The following is a 21,627-nucleotide window of genomic DNA, read 5'->3' as shown; positions in this document are numbered from 1 at the left end:
TTCATATCACCTCAGCTCTGGCCATTGCAGCCATTTGTGTAGTGAACCAGCAGATGGAGGATCTTTCTCTCTGTTTCTCCTTCTCTCCATAAACCTGATCTGCTTTTCCAATAAAAATAAACACATCATTTAAAAAAAAAAAAGAATAAAGCAAAATGTACTCTTCAAATGAAAAGATATAAATCTTAAAAAATTAGCAACTATGGAAAACATTAGACAAACTGATAGAAAAATAGAAATGATCTTTGGGCCTAAGCCAAAGACATGTGGCAAAGGAGAGACTGTGACATCCTGGGTTTCTTCTCCTAATGTGTAATTTTTTTCTCACTCACACTTAGTCCGGGCAAGGCTCTCCCCTGGGGCTTTGTCACTTACTCGCTCTGAGCGCTGTGTACCTGGCAAAGCCACCTAAATGCCAGACCTCGGTTTCCTTTCCCACAAGACGGGAGTAAAACTTGCACATCGGGTTCTTGCAAGAACGGAATGATCCTCCAGAATGAGCATTTAGCGCCTGTCAGACACCCCCACTGCAGTCACTGCAGTTAGCAGGAGACAGCACGCAAGATTTTGAAGGAAAGGAAAGGTGTTTGTGGGGGAAAGATCATCTGGCATGGAATGAAGTAAAAATTTTGGAAGAGAAGGGACATAAATACAGACTTCTCTTAGATGAAGATAGTTTCTTCACTGGCCAGCAGGGGGCGCCAGGGGCATAAAAAAGAATCCAAGGATATGGATGAGAAGGAAGAAAGGGGGGGAAGTTGAGTATGGGGCCCCTTCAAGATATGGATTATCCTTCTCCATTGTTTTTTTCTGCCTCGAATTATTTCTCTGTGGAAGGGCATGTGAAAATACACAGTGATACCACAACCAATAACCCAAACCAGACAAGCCATTTCTGTCAGCAAACACAGCAGTACGACATGGGCCCTGGCTGAAGCAGGAAACAGAAAAAATGTGAGGACAGTGGGAGCAGAGACCACTAGTGGCCTGTGCTTGGAATCCCCTAACCCTCCTTCCGTTAGCATCCCCAAAGTTGAGCTGGGTTCACAGCTGTTTCCATCAGGGAGTATAGTCCCCAGCCTTCCTGGAGCTAAGCCTTGGCCTGGGGGGTGTGAATGGAGGTGGCAACTTGTGGGGAATTCCTGGAGACCAGAGAGAGTCCTCCACACCCTGCCTGGGATGCGGTGACACCGGGCGCTCCAGCTTCTCTCTGAAGGCCAAAGCCACTCCTTAGGAATATCCCCAGGGTAAGGTATAAACGGGTGGATTCCAGGTTAGAGTTCTGTGGAAACCCGGAATTTTCTCATCTCTGTCCCTTCATGTGGGAGAAAAAGCAAACTTATGCCATGGGTAAGCCACTGGATTGAAATGTTTTTTGTTTTCTTTTGATGTATTTGAAAGGCGGGGAAACAGAGACAGACAGGAGAGATTTTTCCAAATGCTGGCAGATGCCCGCAGTGCCCGGTCCAAGTCAGCAGCTGGGAATTCCCTCTGGGTCTTCCACATGGGAGGTAGGGACTCAGGTGCTTGAGTTGGCACCTGCTGACTCCTAGCATGCGCATTGGCAGGAAGCTGGACGGAGAAGGGAAGAGCTGGGGCTTACGCTAGGCACTGCGATGCACAATGTGGCTGTCCCAAGCAGCTCATGAGATGCAGAAAACGATGGCTGGGAAGAATGCAGGGCGGCAGTGACCATGATGCAGTGTTGGGCTTTTGAGGCTGAGAAATACCCCAGGTGGCATTAGTGGGAGGTGTCAGACCACGGTACAGCAAAAACAGGAGAGGGCTGGAGCCCGCGCAGCACCGAAATCCCATATGGTTATTGGTTCATGTCCCACTGCTCCACTGCCCATCCAGCTCCGTGCTTATGACCTGAGAAAGCAGAGGAGGAAGGCCCAAGTCTTTGGACCCCTATACACATGGGGGATTCGAAAGAAGCTCCTAGCTCCTGGCTTCAGATCGGCTCAGCTCTGGCAATTGTGGTCGTTTGGGAAGATTTTTCTGTCTCTCCTTTCTGTAAGTCTGACTTTCCAATTTAAAAAAAAAAAAAAATAAACAAATATTTTTTCTTAAAAAATGAACTTGTCTTTTAATTCCATTTTTATCAACTTTCTGAAGTATCCTGGTACTGCGGTTTTAACTCTTTCAGCGCAGAAAGGGAAGTCTCACAGGGGAGGACCAGGGTGGAAACCAACAAGGGCCTCCATTGGATTTCTTCAAGCCATGTGGATCCAAAGCAGTCTCAAATCTGCCTAGTCACCTGTTTTTCACTTCCCTCCTGTGGATACCCATATTGGAGGATCCCCAAGGGTTTATCAGAAGTTAAGTTCAGAAAGCTCACCCAGTGATTACAATGTCCATATTGGAGCTAACTGGGTTTGAGTCCCAGCTCTGCTCCCTACTCCAGTTTCCTGCTAATGCAACAAGCAGCGTGAGATGGCTCCCTGTCACCCCACGAGGGACACCCAGACGATGGCAGCTCACTCTCTCAGGCTCTCAAATGATAAAAAATGGAAATACATACGTCAGTAGGAAAGTTCACGACCTTGGTCACTGCAATGGCTGACTACAGGGAAAGGATTAAATCAGCCAAGGAGAAAGGCACCCAGGTCGGGGTGCTGCAGAGCAAGCACCAGGCATCCTCTCCCAGGGATCTCAGGGCCGGCACGCACTTCTCCCGCAGCGATGAGCCACAACATGGCCTTGTACAGAATGCTGACTACCAGGAAAGCTCACCTGAGGCCCAGAGTTCAGCAGGTCTAGGGTGGATTCCTCACCAAGGCCTGGAGGGCCGACGTGACTGACCTTTTATCACCCTGTCTCCAGGCACCTCCACAAGTCAAACAGACCCTGCCTGGCCTAGAGAACTTAGTTCTACAATATCAGGTGTTTAAGATATGTCACGTTGATACCCATTCTCTTATCTGGTAGAATATTCTAATCAAGGGCAGTCCTGAAGATCTTTGGCATGTGTAGGGGCTGGACAGAGGTCTGCTGCGCTGAACCTTTACAGCAAAGCACTTTAATAGGAAAACTTCATTACCAGAGATAGGGTCTAAAGACTTCTCCTGAAAGTCTTCTGCCTGGAAAAAATCCAACTGAAACAAACTTAGAACAGTTACTGGTGCACCTAGCATCGTGGGTACTCAAGGACCGAGGGCATGAACACAGAAAGGTCCATTCTTTGCACCTCTGAAGAAGGCAGTCTTTGTGTTAGCGCCGCCCAGGGGAAGCCCCGTGACGGGGTCCATCCATACACCTTTCACTCTTGGCTAACTTCCTCCTAAGCATTCCCCTCACTTCCTAAATCTGTCCTTTTCTCTCAGCTCCAGCCGTTCCCAGACACCCAAGATCCAGGAACCATTTGTGTGTCGGCCCCATTGAGCACAGTGTCTGTGATCTGAGGCTTCCGTCCAGGTCCAGGACCAGAGCTAGGGCGAAGCAACACAATCTTCCAGGGGACCCCCTACTCTCAGGGTTCTGCAAGACAGAGCATGCCTCCTTAAATGGTGCACTGGGAAACTGGCGAGCCTTGCTCTAGTGCTGGCCAAAGTTTCTGGCTGGAGATCTGTGTGTTTGTATTGAGAGTTGAGGGCGAATGAGAAACTATTTGAAGTGGCCCAGGCACGAGAAGATCTTATCCCAGGCAGGGTTGAACGTTAACTTGAGTGGGTAATAATATGACGTGTCCACTTCCCCTTTAACACGCACCATCCTAAAGGGCTAAAGGGCTGTCCAGAAAATAACTGCAGTGGGTCCCCAAGGTCAGCATTCACTTCCTTCACTTGGGCCCTGCCCCTTCATCCTCCAGATGGATGACAGCGCCTTCCTGCACAGTGCCTCAGAATTCTTTGGGCGTTTATGAGACTACATGTTAGCAGAACCTCCATGAACTTGAGCCATTTCAGAGCTACCACGCACTTCCCACCCCCTCCCCTACCCCGAGCCTGGGTAGGAAATGACTGTATGACACCCAGGATCTCTCAAATCCTTGTAGACAAAAGTTTTTGGCCTGCCTGCAATAACACATGGGAAGCCAGAAGGCATTGATTCGCTTCCAAGAATTATACTCCTTGCTCCTCCGCATGGCACTTCTAATGACATACGAGGAAGAACAGAACACAAACTTGCCTCTGGGCTTATCATTTGATCAGTTATTCACAGAAGACATGTATAATCACTCGGTCTTTAAATGTTCTGACACACTACAATATGGAGAAACCTTGAAATCATTATGCAAAGTCAACCAACCACAGAAAAACAAATGTTGGGTGATTCCTCTTCCATGCAGATTTTAGAACAGTTCAAATCAGAAGAGCCAGATCTGGGCATTTGACCCTACTAGTTAGGACTCCCACGTCAGAGTACCTGGATCTGATACCCAGATCTGGCTTTCAGATCCCAGCATCTTCCCAAGGCAGACCCTGGCAGGCAGCAGTGAAGCCTCAAGCAACGGGGTTGCTGCCTCTCAGGTGGGAAATGTGCAGTGCGTTCTCCATTCCCAGACTTGGCTGTTGTGAACAGCTGGGATGTGAACTACAGCATGGGAGCCCACTACGTCTCTCCATTATTATTGTTACTATAATAACAACAACAACAATAATAACAATAATAGTAATCACAGAGTCAGAGGGCAGAATGATGGTTGAGCATTGGGAAGGTACTTTTTAATTGGTACAGGATTTCTTTCTTTCTTTTTTTTAAAAAAAAAGATTTATTTTTTATTTTTATTGGAAAGGTGGATATACAGAGAGGAGAGACAGAGAGGAAGATCTTCCGTCCGATGATTCACCCCAAGTGAGCGCAACGGCCGATGCTATGCCGATCCGAAGCCAGGAGCCTCTTCCGGGTCTCCCACACGGGTGCAGGGTCCCAAAGCTTTGGGCCGTCCTCGACTGCTTTCCCAGGCCACAAGTGAGGAGCTGGATGGGAAGCGGGGCTGCCGGGATAGAACCGGCGCCCATATGGGATCCCGGGTGTACAAGGCGAGGACCTTAACCACTGCGCCACCGCGCCGGGCCCGGTACAGGATTTCAATTTAGGAAGATGAAATGTTCTGAAGATAGATGGTGGTGATGGTAACACGACGACGAGAATTTACTTGATGCGCCAAGACAGTATACTTAAAAATGGCTCAGGGGCCAGCATTGTAGTACTGTGAGTTAAGCTGCTGCCTGCAGTGCCAGCATTCCATATTGGAGGACTGGTTTGATCCCTGGTTTCTCTGTTTCTGATCCAGCTCCCTGCTGGATGGCCCAAGTACTTGAGTCCCTATCACTCACATGGGAGACCCAGATGGAGTTCCAGGCACCTGGCTTTGGCCTGGCCCAGCTGGCTGTGGCTGGTACTTAGGAAGTAAACCAGTGAGTGAAAAATCTCTCTATCTCTGTATCTCTTTGAGTCTTTTTGCCATTCAAAGAAGATGACAATACATTTGAAAAATGATTAAGGTGGTAAATGTTATATATATTTTTCAGCTAAAGTAAAATCAAACAAAAAAATAAGCATGTGAATTAGGGAGGTAGCTTTGAAACTCGACTAGCAGTTTACCTCTTTTCTCTTTTTTTTCAAGATTTTAGCTATTTATTTGAAAAGCACAATTACAGAAAGACAGAAAGAGAGAGAGAGAGATCTTTCACCATTGGTTCACTCTCCAAACGGCCACAACCAAGCTGGGCCAGGCCAAAGCCAGGAGCCTGGATCTGTATCCAGGTCTCCCCTGTGGGTGGTAGGGGTCCAATCCCTCAGCCCACCTTCAGATGCTTTCCCATGACATTAACAGGGGTCTGGACCAGAGATGAAGCTGCTGGGATTTAACCTGGTGCTCATATAGAATGGGAGCATCCCAGGCGGCGCCTTAACCCAAGGCACCGTGACGCTGACCTCCCAAGCCACATCCTAAGCTGCTGTGCTCCATGAGGAGAGAAGCATGGAGCCCCCAGGCTGCACGGCTACATTCTGTCTCAGTAGGTCTCTGCAGTCCCTACACCGCAGGGTTGCCTTCCCCAGCATGAGTTCTCCGGTGTTCAGTTAAGACCTACGCTGTGGCTGAGGGCTCTCCCACGCTCTGTGCTCACAGGAACTGTTCCCCAGGGCGTCCTCTGATGCTGAGCCATGTGTGGGTCCCCCCAGGAAGTTCCACCACACTCGGTACACTCCCCTGGCTTTTTTCAAATGTGACGCCTCTGAGGCGGAACAAGCTGAGACGCCACCTGGAAACTTCCCCCACATCCCTCGCCTTCGTAAAGTTTCTCCCCACTAGGAACCTAACACAAAATTGTGCTCCAAATTCCTTCCGAAAACACTCTTACATCTACGATACGGACCAATCCTCCTCGTCTTACAAGAGAGATGGACCCATGGGAAGCTGAAATCATCACAGACTGCGAAGGCACTGAGCGCTCCGAACCTGCCATAGAGCCAGGTCCAGCACAACAGTGCCCCGGAGTTCCAGCTGTGTTCCCATGACTGCAGGGCTGTGGGGCAGCTGTGCCTGAAACTGCACTGTCAGAGAGATGGAGGGGACTGACTCACGGTGCTGGCGGGGGGAGGTCCGTGTGTGTCGCTACTGAGTGTGTGCCCCCTTTCACGTGGCACATTTGTAAATGGAACCACCTGCAGTCAGGGCCCACTGGTACAGGATCCCTGTCCAGTAGAAATTCTCTGCTATAGAGTAAGGTATCGCTGAATGAATGGATGGTTCCTCTCAAAATTCCTGTGGCAAAGCCGAGCCCCAAGTGTCACTGTATTTAGAGTCATGAACTGGAAGCCACAAGGGGTTGAATGATGGTACACAGATGGGGGACCAATTAAATAGGATTAATGTCTTTATGAAGAGCAGAAATCAGAGAGTGTTTCTCTCTCTCTCTCTCTCTCTCTCTCTCTCTCCTCACAGCATCCAGAAAAGGCCATGTGAGGACGCAGCATGAAGGCAGCCAGCTGCAAGCCAGAAAGAGAGCTGCAACCCTTGCCAAAAAACCAATCAGCTGGAACCTTCTGGTTGGACCTCCAGCATCCAGAACTGAGAAAATAACCATTGAGGCACCCAGGTTATGGCATGTGTTACACCAGCCTGGACAGACCATTATAGGTGCTGTACATTTTGGAGTCACCTCACGTTTTCACTTAGCTCACTGGTAAAGATTGCACATTTGATAAGACTGTTGGAGAGGGGAGTGGAGATGGAGCACTCGTACCTTGTTGGAGGAGGGCAAATTGGTGCACATCCTGGAAATCCAATCTTTCTAAAGAATGCACGTAGCCTTTGAGGCTCATTCTGAATGCGCATTCTACAGATGGGCTTAAAGAAAAAAGACGTACTTATTTTTTTTATTTGAAAGGCAGAGTTAGAAGGAAGAGAGGCACAGCTCTTCCATCTGCTGGTTCACTCACGAAATGGCCACAGTGGCTAGAGCTGGACTGATATGAAACCAGGAGCTTCTTACAGGCCTTCCATGTGGGTGCAGGAGCCCAAGATGCTTTCCCAGGCCCATCAGTAGGGAGCAGGATTGGAGGTGGAACAGTCAGGACTTGAACTGGTGTTACCATCAGAGGCTTAGCCTGTTAAACCATTGTGCCAGCCCCCAGAGGGACTTTATTGTGCAAAAAAATTCATGTGTTCAAAATTACCGAGTGTAGTATTTTTCATGATACCAAATGGTTTGCAATAATCTAAATGTATCCACAGGGAGGTAGTTAAACAAATTCCCATACATTTTCTGGAAAGATAAAAGAAGGATTTATTTTAAATTTTTTCACTTCTGTATTTGATAAAGCTCCCAACTACTGACTCCTTCCCCAAATGCCCACAACAGCTGGGACTGAGCCAGGTCAAAGCCAGGAGCCAGAAATTATGAACTCAATGTAGGTCTGCAGTGTGGGTGGCAGGAAATTAATTACTTGAGCTATTAGTGGTGGCTTCCAAGGTGTGCAATGGCTAGAAGCAGGATGCAGAGCTGCAGCCAGATATAAAAACCCAGGTTCTCCAATATAAAATGTAGGAGCCTTATCCAGTGTTTCAGCCTCTATGCCAAATGCCTGCTCAGGATGAAGGATGGACAGGATGAGTAAGCTCTTTGTATAGCAACACTGAGCTACATTAAAAATAAAAACAAGCTTCAGGATAGTGCTTAATGAAGATGACCAACTGTGTTAAAAACTAAAGAAAAACAGAGGGAAGGCCTTCAATATCAACCCAAAACAATTTAAATACATTTTTTTAAAAAGATTTATTTATTTTTATTGGAAAGTCAGATATACAGAGAGGAGGAGAGACAGAGAGGAAGAGCTTCCGTCCGATGATTCACTCCCTAAGTGAGCACAACGGCCAGTGCTGTGCCGATCCGAAGCCAGGAGCCAGGAACTCCTTCCGGGTATCCCACACAAGTGCAGGGTCCCAAGGCTTTGGCCATCCTCGACTGCTTTCCCAGGCCACAAGCAGGGAGCTGGATGGGAAGTGGAGCTGCCAGGATTAGAACCGGCACCCATATGGGATCCTGGCGCGTTCAAGGCGAGGACTTTAGCTGCTAGGCCATGCCGCCGGGCCCTAAAAATAAAATCTTAAAAAAAAAAAAGAACAGTACTTGGCACAGAACAAGTGCTCATAAACATGTTGACGAAAGTTAGGATGTACACAATTGACGTGCTTGTCTCTACTGCTGGTAACAGATTTCAGTTTATCACCAATTTGCATACACCCTATTGATGCCAGTATAAAGATAGTTGGCAAGGAGGAGGGAAGGCTGCCAACCCCTCCCTGAATTCCCACCCCCCACTGACCAAACTGTCCCTCCCTTTTTTTGCAGCAGAACAGTGTAGCTTCCGGGAAACCACTGCTCAGAATCAGTGCCAGCCAGAAAGTCCAACAGGGCTGCCAGCTGCATTCCAGCAACGACCCGGGACCCCTTGTAGTGTCATCAAAAATGCTAATGGAGACAGGGCTGTGGTGAAAAGTGGAGCCAGTGAAGCTGCAGCCTGCAATACTGGCATCCAATATGGGTGCCACCTGGAGTCCTGCCTCCTCCACCTCTGATCCACACCCTGCTAGTGTTGCTGGGAAAGCAGTACAAGATGGCCCAAGTCCTTGGCCCCATGCCACATGTGCAGAAAACCTGGATAAGCCTCCTGGATCCTGGCTTCAGCACAGCGCAGCCCTGACCACTGAGCCATTTGGGGAGGGCCACCAGGAGATGGAAGATCTTGCTCTCTCTTTCTCTCTTTAACTAAACCTTTCAAATAAGATTAAATCTTCTCAAAACTAAAATTACTATGCTGACATTCTTACTCCTATCATGTACCTGATGCTGTGACATTTCTGAGAGGTCCAAGAAGAAGCAAGCAAATAGGAAGGATACAAGCCCCACCCCCAAACTCCACCCTTTGTGAATATTTGATTAAACCTCACCCAGACACCACTCCCCAGGCCTCCAGATCATAAAGGAACAGACTCCAGCTTTGTAGAGGACAGCTTGCTCGGGTATATCTGCACTCCTTCCTAAGTGTGGATTTTTACTTTGCCTATAAATAAATCTCACTTCTCTGCTGACTTCTGCATACATCTCATTCTTTTTTTTTTTAATTTTGATGTTTTGATGATGTTTACATAGTTGATCCCAGTGAGAAAGATTTAGGGTTAGGGGAAAGTGGGTGAGACCATTGTTTTCAAATTTTCTATTTCTTCTTTCAGTATCTGGGGGAAGGGTGGAGATAAGGGGAGAAGCCAAACCCAGCCTCCCATCTGCCTCAGTATCCAGGGATGAGGAATGGCCACCCGATGTCAACCCAGGGTCCTTGATATGGAGCATGCTCCAAGGGTTTTGCTTAAGTGGTTTTTATAGTTCTGAAGTGCTGTCAATCTCACGGATCCAAGGATAAGGAACTCCTTCCAATGTCCTTTAGCTGACACAGTTGACATTTACAGTCTCTATTCATCCAGATATTTGCTTGTTTGGGGTAGTTGTCCAGTTTGTTCTGCCCTCCTTTCTCTGCTGTGGTACCAGATGTTCTCTGAAGGCCCCAGTGGACTGCCATATCCTCCTTGTGCATCAGAGCTTGCCATCCACTGCTCTGATTTTCCCACTGAGGAGGCCCAGTTTTGACACATGCACTCCACAGTCAGATCACCAATCCTGGATGTGAGCCCCTCATGTCCCTGCATGCCCCACCTGTGCCATCCCCACACGCCCTGCAACGCTACACACCAGGAACACCAACAGATGGCCAGTGGGCTTTGCCTGGTGTCGTTGGTGCCCTAAGTCACCAGACCCAGGTCTCGCCAGATGCCCCACCCCTGGGGCTTACAGACCCAGCACCCCCACACACATATCTTTAAGGAAAAAAACAGAATAGATTAGGGTGACTAGGCTGATACACTGGTATAGTTATCACAGATTTGGCATTAACCAGGCCCAGAATGCCCGCCAGCTATTAGCTGCTTTTCTCCCAGCAGTGTGAAAAAGATAATAATAATAATAAATGCACACGTTGGGAAGACTACAGCTTCCAAAGTATGAATAAAATAAAACAACCCTCAACAAACTCAGGAACTCATACTGGGGAAAGGATGTAGTGACTCCTTAGTGTCCACAGGAATAGGTTCCAAGACCCCCAAATCTACAGACACCAGGCCTCCTTTATAAAGTGATATAGTATTTGTATATAGCCTAGTGAAGTCTCTCAGGTACTTCAGATCATCTCTAAGTCACCTGCATTATGCAGCACAGCATAAATGCTATGTAAATAGATGCTAGACTATTTTTTAGAGAATAATGACCAAAAAAAAAGGTCTGTACATTTTCCATGTACGGATGTGATTTTTTTTTAACGTGAAGCTCTATTATTTGTATATGAAAGGTGGAGTGACAAAGACAAAGATCTTCCCCCTGCTGATTCACTCTCCCAGTGACTGCAAGTGCTGGGGTTGGTCTAGCCCAAAGACCGGAGCCAATGGCTCCATCTGAGTCTCTCGCCCGGGTGCAGGGGACCCAAGCACTTGAGCCATTATCACTGCCTCCAAGGGTCTGCATGGAGCAAGGAAACAGAGTCAGGAACCTGACTGTACTCCTAAGTAGGCTTGGGTGTCTTACTGCATGCTAACTACAAGGTCAAATGCCAACCCTTAAAGGTACCAAAGAACCCTTGAAAAGTTCATGGGAGATGTGCGCAAGGAAAAATACACCAATATAGACTTATTTTTAAATGCTATTTCCCCCTGAGGTTTTGGAAATACTCTCATATTTTATAGAGTTTTCAGTTGTAAATGTAAATTTTTCTTCCATTTGTTATCTGGTTCCAGTTTATAAATGATAACACTGCTTGAGTTTGTTTCCAGTGCTCATGTATACCTTAGAACATACACAGGGTCTAGCACAGTGGCCTAGCAGCTAAAGTCCTCGCCGTGAATGTGCCGGGATCCCATATGGATGCCAGTTCTAATCCCGGCAGCTCCACTTCCCATCCAGCTCCCTGACTGTGGCCTGGGAAAGCAGTTGAAGACGGCCCAAAGTCTTGGGATCCTGTACCCGTGTGGGAAACTTGGAGGAAGAAGCTCCTGGCTCATGGCTTCAGATCTGTTCAGCTCAAAGCCATTGCAGCCACTTGGAAAGTGAACCAGCAGATGGAGGATCTTTTTCTCTCTCTCTCTCCTTTCTGTAAATCTGACTTTCCAATAAAAATAAATAAATCTGGAAAGAAGGAAAGAAAGAAAGAAAAAGAAAGAAAAGGAAAAGAAAGAAAGAAAGAAAGAAAGAAAGAAAGAAAGAAAGAAAGAAAGAAAGAAAGAAAGAAAGAAAGAAAGAAAGAAAGAAAGAAAGAAAGATAGCATGGTGGTGCAAAAGGCTAATCCTCCACTCTGTGGCGCTAGCATCCCATATGTGCACCAGTTCATGTCCTGTCTGCTCCACTTATCCAGCTCTCTGCTTATGGCCTGGGAAGACAGCAGAGGATGACTCAAGTCCTTGGACCCCTGCACATGTGTGAGAGACCCAGAAGGTGCTTCTGGCTTCCAGCCTTGGACCGACCCAGGTCTAGCCACAGTGGCTGTTTGTGAACCAGCGGACGGAAGACCTCTCTCTCCTCTTTCTGTAAATTTGCCTTTCAAACAAAAATAAAATACTAGGAAAGAGGAAGGAAGAGATCTGAAGTTGTGGCACAGTAGGTAGGCTGCCTCTACTTCCTGTATCACTGCCTATGATGGAGTCCTAGCTCTGCTCTGACCCAGCGTCTGGCTGATACATCCCGGGAGACAGGAAATGATGTCTCGGGTACTTGGGTCTCCGCACCCACATGGGAGAACCTGGCGGGATTCTGAGTTCCTAGCTTTGACCTGGCCCAGCCTCAGTTGCTGTGTGCATTTGGCGGCGGTGGGGAGGTGGGGGGGGACCAGCCGATAGATGGAAGATCTTTTTATGTCTCTCTGCCTTTCAAGTACATATTTTAAAATTACAGGAAACAGGAACAGTGTTGTGATATAGTAGGTTAAGCTGCCTCTTGACAACACCAGCATCCTCTATGAGTACCGATTGGAGTCCCAGCTGCTCCATGTCCAACCCAGCTACCTGATAACATTCCTGGGATAGCCCTTGCCACCTGCATAGGAGATCCAGGTAAAGTTCCAAACTCTGACCTCAGATGGAAGAACCTTCCGGAAGAAAGATATTCTGTCTCTCCCTCTGTAACTCTGCCTTTCAAGTAAATAAAATGAATTCTTAAAAATACATATATATGAGAAACAAATTTGTGAATGTGACTAGGAAATTGACAATAGTAAAATAAACACAGCCTGAGGGTGTGAACGGGCCTGGAAAACCCCCCAAAGCAGAACCTGAGGGAGTGTGGCCTGAGCTCCAACTCCCCGAGCAGAGCTTCAGGGTGGTAGTGGACAGGCGCCCTCCTCTCTGGGGCCGCAGCAGGCACAAGGACAGGGCCTGTCAGCCAGGTCTTCTGGCTCGAGGCTGGCAGAGTGGTGAGAGATGGGGGACTACGTGGGGTGGGACAATGGCTGTCCAGATTAAGTAAGCCCATGTCACAATGAAGCATGCCTGAGGCTTCAAATTCAGTTATTCATTTTTGAAACACAGAGAGTAAAAGGTAGAAGCCAGCGTCAGCCATCTTCCTGCTCACACCCAGGATGCTGAGACACCGTCTGGCCTCAGGGGCTTAGCGCAGCCTCCTTCCTCGTTCTAGCATGTTCTTGCGCTAGAAGTCGTAGAACTCTGACCTCATCCATGTTTCCAAAGTCTGAACACTCCCCTGTTTATTTCAAGATCTTACCGCTCCATGCTTAGCAACCCTCCATCACATACACATATGCACTCACACTTATTTCAATTGTTATTTTGTTTTCCCCCTAGAATGTAAGATCTATGAGGTTTGGAATTATTGCCTGGGTTTTTTTTTTTCCCCCTTTATTTTTCCTTCCTCACTGCTTTAACCCCAAAAGCTGGACCCATATTATCTCAGTACATAGAGACACAGAGGGACAGGACCTAGAGAGCACACCAGACTAGGAAGGGGTCCTGGGCAAGAGGCATAAGGTGAGGCCTTTACTACATGAGCTACAGAATAAGAGGCTCCACCCATAGTAGCATCCTAGTCAAAGGACCGGTGCCACGGCGTGGCCCTCCTTGGGCTCCTGGAAGTAATGCTGGCACAGGAAAGCATGAGCTGAACAGAGGCTCTGCAGGAACTACCGAAGAACAAGCTCTTAGTGCCAGCTGAAGCTACAACTTGGTCAAAGCCGTGAGGGGGTCAAAGAATACTGAGGTGTGGGCCGGGGAGATTGGCAGGTGAGGAAGCTGGGTTGGACAAGGGAAGCAAGATTCGGGGCTTAATCACGTATCCCTGGCTCTCAACCCCCAACTGCTAATGGAGAGCCACAAATTCAGGGCAAAGACTTCTCCCAGTTTGTGTGTGACTCCCCAAAGGGTGTCTTGCACATTCCAGGGAGTAAGTCTGGTTATCTGAGGATAATAGCCATTTTCTGCCATCGTTCCTGCTTGGGATTCCTTCCACAAGGTACCAGCTTGGTCTGGCCTCACTGACAGATAATGGCCAGTTACAACGAGGCTGCACTCTGAAAACTGTAAAGAAGCTGTGATATAGAGGGATAAAATGGAAATGCCACAAGAGACCTGGCAGTATGTGGATCCCTATCGCCCTCAGGGGAGACCTACATGGCGTTCCCGGCCTCTGGCTTCAGCCCAGCCCAGTCTAGCCTAGACTGGGCCTAGTGCATAGACTCAATGGCTAAATCCTCACCTTGTAAGTGCCAGAATCCCACATAGGTGCCAGTTCATGTCCTGGCTGCTCTATTTGCCATCCAACTCTCTGCTTGTGGTCTGGGAAAGTAGAGGAAGATGTGCCAAAGCCTTGGGATCCTGTATCTAAGTGGGAGACTCAAAGGAAGCAGGAAGCTCCTGGCTCCTGGCTTCGGATTGGCTCAGCTCTGGTCATTGTAGCCATTTAGGGAATGAACCAGTGGACAGAAGATCTTTCCATTTCTCTTTTGTGTAATTCTGCCTTTCCAATAAAAAAAAGATAAAGCTTAAAAAAAAAGGAAAATACCTATCTTCATAACTTTGTCTTTTGAATAAATTAATTAAATTAATTAAATATCCAAAGTCCTGACATACTTTTTATTTCACTTGGCTCAGAAGTAGTTATTTTATCTCCAATTTTCAACACTCTTTTTTTGATTTTTGGCCCAGGGACACTCACACTTCTAGACTCTAGAGGAGGGTCTAACAGGGTTATTGCCTGGGAAAGGACCCCAGCAGCCTGTCTCAAGGCCCCTGACCTTGTCCATGCCCTCTCATCCATCTTTCTGGGAATTCATCCATGAAAAAAAAAAAAATACCCACATAAGAACACCTTTGTTAACAGGCTCTTGTTTTTATTGATTAAGGGCCTCTGTTCCTCATTTGTTACTTTCATTCACCAATTTATAACTGCAGGATTGGAGGCTCTCCCGGAATTCTTACCAGCCAAAAGAACTGTGAAATATTTCTTCTTATTCACAGTTCACAATGGTATCCCATGTTAAATAAATATATATATATTACAGTAGAAGAAAGAGACCAAGCACAAGCGCATTCCCACCCACTAATTCACTCTCTAAATGGCTGTAACCGCTGGGCTAAAACTGGAGCTGGAAACCCCAAGTCAGGTCTCCCACATGGGTGGCAGGAACCTGACTACTTGACACATCACCGCTCTCCCATGCCAGCATCCCATATGGGCACCGATTCATGACCTGGCTGTTCTGTTTCCCATCCAGCTCCCTGCTTGTGGCCTGGGAAAGCAGCAGAAGATGGCCCAAAGCCTTGGGATCCTGAACCTGCACGGGAGACCTGAAATGAGCTCCAGTCCGGCTTCAGATCAGCTCGGCTCCGGCCATCATGGCCACTTAGGGAATGAGCCAGTGGATGGAAGATCTTTCTCTCTCTGTAAATCTACCTTTACAATCAAAATAACTAAAATTAAAAAAAAAAAAATAGACTGTTCACTACAATGTAAACTGTATCCATCGTAAGACATTGGCCATTATTAACCATTTGTGACACCACTGCTCTAACTCTCACGAACTGCACAGGAATAAATGCCTCCGTGGTGTGGAAGAGTCCTCCCCGTAACACACACACAAAGACGTAACTGAGCACGTCCTTAGGCTCAGGGCTCCACACAAACATCTGGGATGATGAAAGCCCTTGAGGGGAGTTTCCCAACTCCTCAGGAGTCTGTCCGAGCAGATACTGGGAAAGGAAAAGCCCCTCAAGGCAGGAGGGGCAAGTTCCCTGAGGCCATTGGTTCCTGCAATTCTCAAGTCCGCAATTCCTGCAATTCCCCGATCTTCACAGGAGGTGTTGGGAGGTGTTGGATGCACCGGAGTGCGCGTGGCACTGTCTATGTGCTTGTCCTCGACTGACACAGTTCCATGCCCATTCCCCTTCACTGCTGGCACTGAAACTGGCACAGAGAATGGAGCCTGCCCACAGTCACACAGCCAGGGAGGGAACCATAATCCGTGCCCTTGGCCTCTGCACTTCCCTGATAAAGGCAGATGATCTCACAGTCAGCAAATCTTAGTATCTACAGGGAGTTAGGTAATAAGGGCTCAGAGGGGAGGGGAAATATCCTGGGGGGTAACCAAGTAGGGGAAAAAGGAAAAAGGATGAACAAACAGCAAAGCAGAACCTCCTTCCGCTTGCTCAGAGGTCTGCACATTTCTGATGGGAGTTCAGGGAATGCAACGGCCACCCTCAGCCCCGCCTGAGAGCAGAAAGGTCGGCTTACTCACAACAGGGTTCTAAAGAAGAGCTGACCAGGAGAGACCTAGCAAAGGGCAGGCATTGTCCTGGGCTCAGGGACAGGGTCCACTTGTTGAGGAGACCCAGGGTGGATGCAAAGACAGGGGCTGGTGGGACAAAGAACAAACCCAGTCCCCATTCCTTGCCCTGTCAACCAGACCCTGAGGCTACAGTGTAGCTGAGGATTTCAACCACTTTTTGCACTACTTCCTGCAGCCAGCCTGGATTTCCTGCTCTGATCGGAAGATCTGAGGTAGCTCAAGGCCTCCATTTCCTCCTTGACATGACTCTTCTGGCATGTGACACGATTATTTCACAAGCCCCAGGAGGTCTTCTCCTGCAGGCTCCCTCCAGATTGCAACCTCTATCAGAGAAAGAGCTAAGCCTGGTCCAAAGGGTAAACCTAGCTTCATCCCCTCTCCCCAAGGATTCCAGAGTCCAGAATGATGAGAAACTGAGCTTATCACTGCATCATCACAGGGTAAGTACAGTCAGTGAGCGTCATGGTCCTAGAGGGAGCTTGGACAGGAAAGGGCACTGAACCCAGATGGGCAGAGCAACAGGGTTTCTTGGGGCTTCCACAGTGATGCTGAGACTCACAGGTGAGTAGGAGCGGTTAAGCAAAAAGCAAGGCAGCAAGGCAGAGAGCTGTGTGGTGTCTGCAAAGACCTATCAGCAATTCGCTGGGAGGCAGGGAATGCTGGACAGGGGATGGGAGAGGAAGGGCAGGCCCAGACAAGGGCAAGCGTGTTATGCCTCTGTGTCATCCAAAATGCTTCTGAAGCAGTGGGACCTCCACAGATGAGCTCGTCAGATCAATACAATGAGAAATGGAGGGGACATTCTCTAAAATTCTTTCCAGTCCTTAAAAGTCACTGTTGCTGCAGGGAGAACCAGTACTGTGGTACAGTGAGATAAGCCTTACCCCATGTGCCTAAGGCCTGCCCCCATAAATGCATTCTTACTAACTTTTGAAGCCTCCTCAAACATAATATGCGATTAAACTTTAATATACCAATAGCAATGCTTTTTAACTTTAGAATCTCTGTAGTTTTTTTTTTAATTATTATTTCTTTTTGTCTGCAAACTTTTTCACAAAGCAATTCTCAGACATCTGTCAAGAGACTGTCCCTTGACGAACTCTAAGTTGCAATCATCTGCACAGATTTCCAGACCCTGTGTGGTCTCTTCACCATGTCTGAGTGAAGTAGCGGCTCCATAAACACCAGCCAAGAGTTGAGGACCCATCTTCAGGAGATAGCAATGGCTACCGTGGAGTGACAGAAACATAGATTGCCTCCATTTCTCCCTCTTAGCACTTTTCTGTGTTTAGAACCCCCCACCCACGTAGTTAGGAGCCGTCGTCTCCCCTCACGGAGAAGCGGCTCCCCTACGGAAGCGGCTGAGTGAACAATGCCCTTCACACCCCACAAGGGGTGAGAAATGCTAACGCTGAGGGGAAGCAAGTGGTCCCTTTTGGAAGATAAAAACGAAAGCTGGAGCTAGGGCAGAAGTCCCCGGGGGTCTCCTGACAGCCTCAGCGTCAGCCAGCCAGCGGAGGGCAGACACCAGAACCCGGCGTCCTGTCACACAGCGTTCTGCCAGGCGACGGCTTGGGCGCTCTCGTCCCGCCCGGGAGGGGCGCGCACGGCTCTGGGCTGCGCGCTCTCGCTCTGGGCTGCGCGCTCTCGCTCTGGGCTGCGCGCTCTCGCTCTGGGCTGCGCGCTCTCGCTCTGGGCTGCGCGCTCTCGCTCTGGGCTGCGCGCTCTCGCTCTGGGCTGCGCGCTCTCGCTCTGGGCTGCGCCTTAATCTCCTGCCAGTCAATAGTGGAACAGTAAGACTTGGGGAGGAGTTTGTGGGATTAAGAGGTGCCCAGAGTGGCGGAGGGTTGAGAGGCACCGACATCTTTTGGGGAGATGTCTCCTTTTGGGGCATCTCCTTTCTCAGGGATTCACCTGCAAAGGTGCTCCAGGTTATGTGCTAGGTCTTTGAACCACAGTGTGTCATGTGCTGCTCCCAAAAGCATTGTTGAACTTCTGTTGGTCCTATTTCACAGAGAAGAAAACCACGGAGGCCCAGAGAGGATGACTTCACCCAGCGTGACTGGCTGCTTAGTAAGGGTGCTGCCCCCCCGCCACCCCCGCCACTCCCTCCAGGGCTGTAAGCTGCAACCTAACCTGCTAGGGCAGAGGGGAATGCCAGGGGCTTCTCTCCAGCTGAAGTTCTGGGAAGACCCCTGAAAACACTGCGAGGGTGGACTGTCATGGGCTGCCCAGGGAGCTCTCACTTGGAATCACCCCCTGATGATAGTTTGTCACCATCTACGTGATGCCCGGGCTCAGGGGCAAGTCTTTCCCAGGTACCTAAAATCCCATTCTTTCTCCATTGGTGAAGGAGGAGAGGGCAGGGGAGTGGAAGGGGGAAATCCTCATGATCAAAGCCATCAGGGATACTGTGGGTTCATGGCAGTTCCTACAGATGTGTAACGGTTGGGAGATGAGAGAAGCAATTTGTACAGCCCACATCTGGTGACCAGACCTTTCTTTCGATGGAATACACTGTCCATTCTCTTGTCAGGCCAGAGGGACGCAAGCTGAACAGCCAGGATGTGCACTGGTAGGAAGTAGAGGCTGCCAGCCTTTGGAGCAGTCTAGGCTGGACAGCTGAAGTTAGTGAGTCTCCATGGACGACCAGGGACAGAGCACAGGGGGAGCCTATGAGTGAAGCCAGCCTGCGTGGGACTGTGTTTCTGAAAATTTTTAAGATGTATGTTTATTGGAAAGGGAGATTTACAAGAGAAGGAGACACAGAGAAAGATCTTGCATCTTCTAGTTTACTCCCCAAGTGGCCAAACAGCCAGAGCTGAGCCAACCTAAAGCCAGGAGCCAGGAGCTTCTCCCAGGTCTCCTACGTGGGTGCAGGGTCCCAAGGCTTTGGGCTGTCCTCGACTGCTTTCCCAGGGCACAAGCAGGGAGCTGGATGGGAAGTGGAGCAGCTGGGACATGAATTAACACCTATATGGGATACTGGCACTTGCAAGTGAGAGTTTAGCTTGTTGAGTCACCATGTCCCGAAAGTAACAATTTTAAAACAAACCAAACTAGACATTATGAGAGAGAGAGAGAGAGACTTTGGGGCGGGGGGGAAGTAAGTACATTCAAGGAACAAAAATTTTGGATTCCAGAAGCCTTGATGATTAGCTGAAGCAAAGGAAAGAAATTTCCAAAGACAGAAACAGAAGGAAAGCAAACTGAACATTTCAAGGAAGCCAAGAGTGAAATGTAATAACGTCCAAACCGAGTAAGTCCAGTAACTAGAGATGGCGTTGTGAATGGAGTGACTGCAGTGACTTCTTGTTCTTCACAAAACACTTGACAACTAAGGTGAGAAGCTGTGTGGGTTCTGTGAGGTGAGAATTATTCTAGAATAGAGATGAAGCCTAGGTGTAACTCAAGTTAACAGGTTAGCGTCCTAAATTTGCCACTGTGTGAACATGGAAGACTTGTTAATTCAATCAAATCTGTCTTCCTATCTGAAAAATGGAGACAAAACACCTATTTTACAGACTTTTAGGTTTTTTTTTAATGTTTATTTCATCTACTTGAAAGATAAAATGACAGACAGGTAACTTCCATGCACTGGTTCACTCCCCAAACACATCCAACAGCCAGGGGTGGGCTAGGCTGACGCCACGTGGGGGGCAGGAGCTCAAGCCCTGGGGCCATCATCTGCTGCCTTCTACACACATGCTACACAGTAGGGAGCTGGATCAGAAGAAATACCTGGAACCCACAGAGAATATAGGCGACTAAAACAGCAGCTTACCCCACTGAGCCACAACACCTGCCTTCCAGGGTTACTTAAGGATGACTTGAAATGCATATGGAATGCTGGCCCATTGTGGCACAGAAAAGAGTTAGTGGGCACGACTCCAAATAAAATCTAAACAAAGTCTGTCCACCTTACTAAAGCCTGACTAGAAAGGTTACAAAAGCCGTTTTTGTTATTTTTTTTTAATTGTAGCTATTTCCTATTTATAGACGCCAGTCTTAAGGGGGAAAATAGTCCAAGTGTGCTTGAGAGCAGCAAGCGGACCCTGCGCTCTCAGATGACATTCAAGGCACTCTAGCGCTCAGCTTGCTGTGATCTGCAGGCAGATTTCACTATATGGTTTTTCTTGCTTGCATTTAGTCTCCCTGACCAGATGATAAACTTCAAGGAAACACTGTTGCCAGCATTATGCTCCAGCCCTTGGGTTCTTGTCAACAGGTCCCTGAAGACCCGGCTGTCAAAGGGGTCGAAAATCAAAGCAGCCATCATCAGAGCATGGAAACCAAGAGTTAACCTACTCCTACCCTTGTCTCGGAACCGTGCTTTGGCTGTGCGTGGGACAGAATCTACACTTGCATGTCCAGACCTTCTGATCTCAGGAAGCTGTCACAAAGTAAGCTCAAATTATCAAGCGCGTGAGAGTGCTTTCCTGAGGACAGGATCAACATACAGGATTTCAAACCTGGGACAAGCTGAAGGCAGGGCAGGGATACGGGGCTAACCTGCCAAACCTTGCCTCCATGGCTTCCCCTGGACTTGCTGCTTCAAGTCAGAACACCAACCCCGCGCTGGCAGCCTCCTCCTGAGAACAGTCCTGAAGGCCAATCAACTACGATGTGCAATATTGAATCACCTCTTGCTGAAAGGCAGCTAACACGACCAGGCTGAGAACCAGTCAAGGAAGATGACCAACACATTCATTATCCTGGGAGACTTTTTCAACAAGCCTAGAGCGTTTGGCAAACAAGCACCATGCCCACCCTGAATCCTTGCACGTGGCAGCTACAACCAGCTGGGTACCATTTGCTTTGGTAGTCCCTCTGCTTCCTTCTCTAGTGTCCAACACAATGAGAGGGGTGTTTTGCGGGCAGAAATGGAGACACTGGGTGAGTAAAATAGAAAAACAAAAACAAGCAAACAAAAAACAGAGGGACAGGGACGAAGTGAGGGGGTACTGGAGCTCAAACCTTCATCTGCACCTGCGCCTGTTCCTTCCAGCACCTCTACTACAGCCACGGAGTCCCGCCAGACAACAAGCAGCCACCAGCTCCCTGTTTGCTATCCTTTATTAAAGCGTCCCACATCCTCATGGGACTCCAGCCAAACCAGACAGGTCCCCCAAATACAGCAGGAGACTGGGGGGCGGGAGGAATGACTTGATCAGCACACCTCTCTGGAAATTAAAAAACAAACAAAACCCACCACAGGCAGAGGGGCCACGGGAAGGGGACTTGTTGCGACCTCTGGCCTCACACCCACTCGGAAAAAAAAA

Source organism: Ochotona curzoniae, unplaced genomic scaffold, assembly GCF_017591425.1.
Source record: "Ochotona curzoniae isolate NIBS_2020 unplaced genomic scaffold, NIBS_Ocur_1.0 scaffold_2453, whole genome shotgun sequence".
NCBI lineage: Eukaryota > Metazoa > Chordata > Mammalia > Lagomorpha > Ochotonidae > Ochotona > Ochotona curzoniae.
This window is presented reverse-complemented; position numbering follows the sequence as displayed.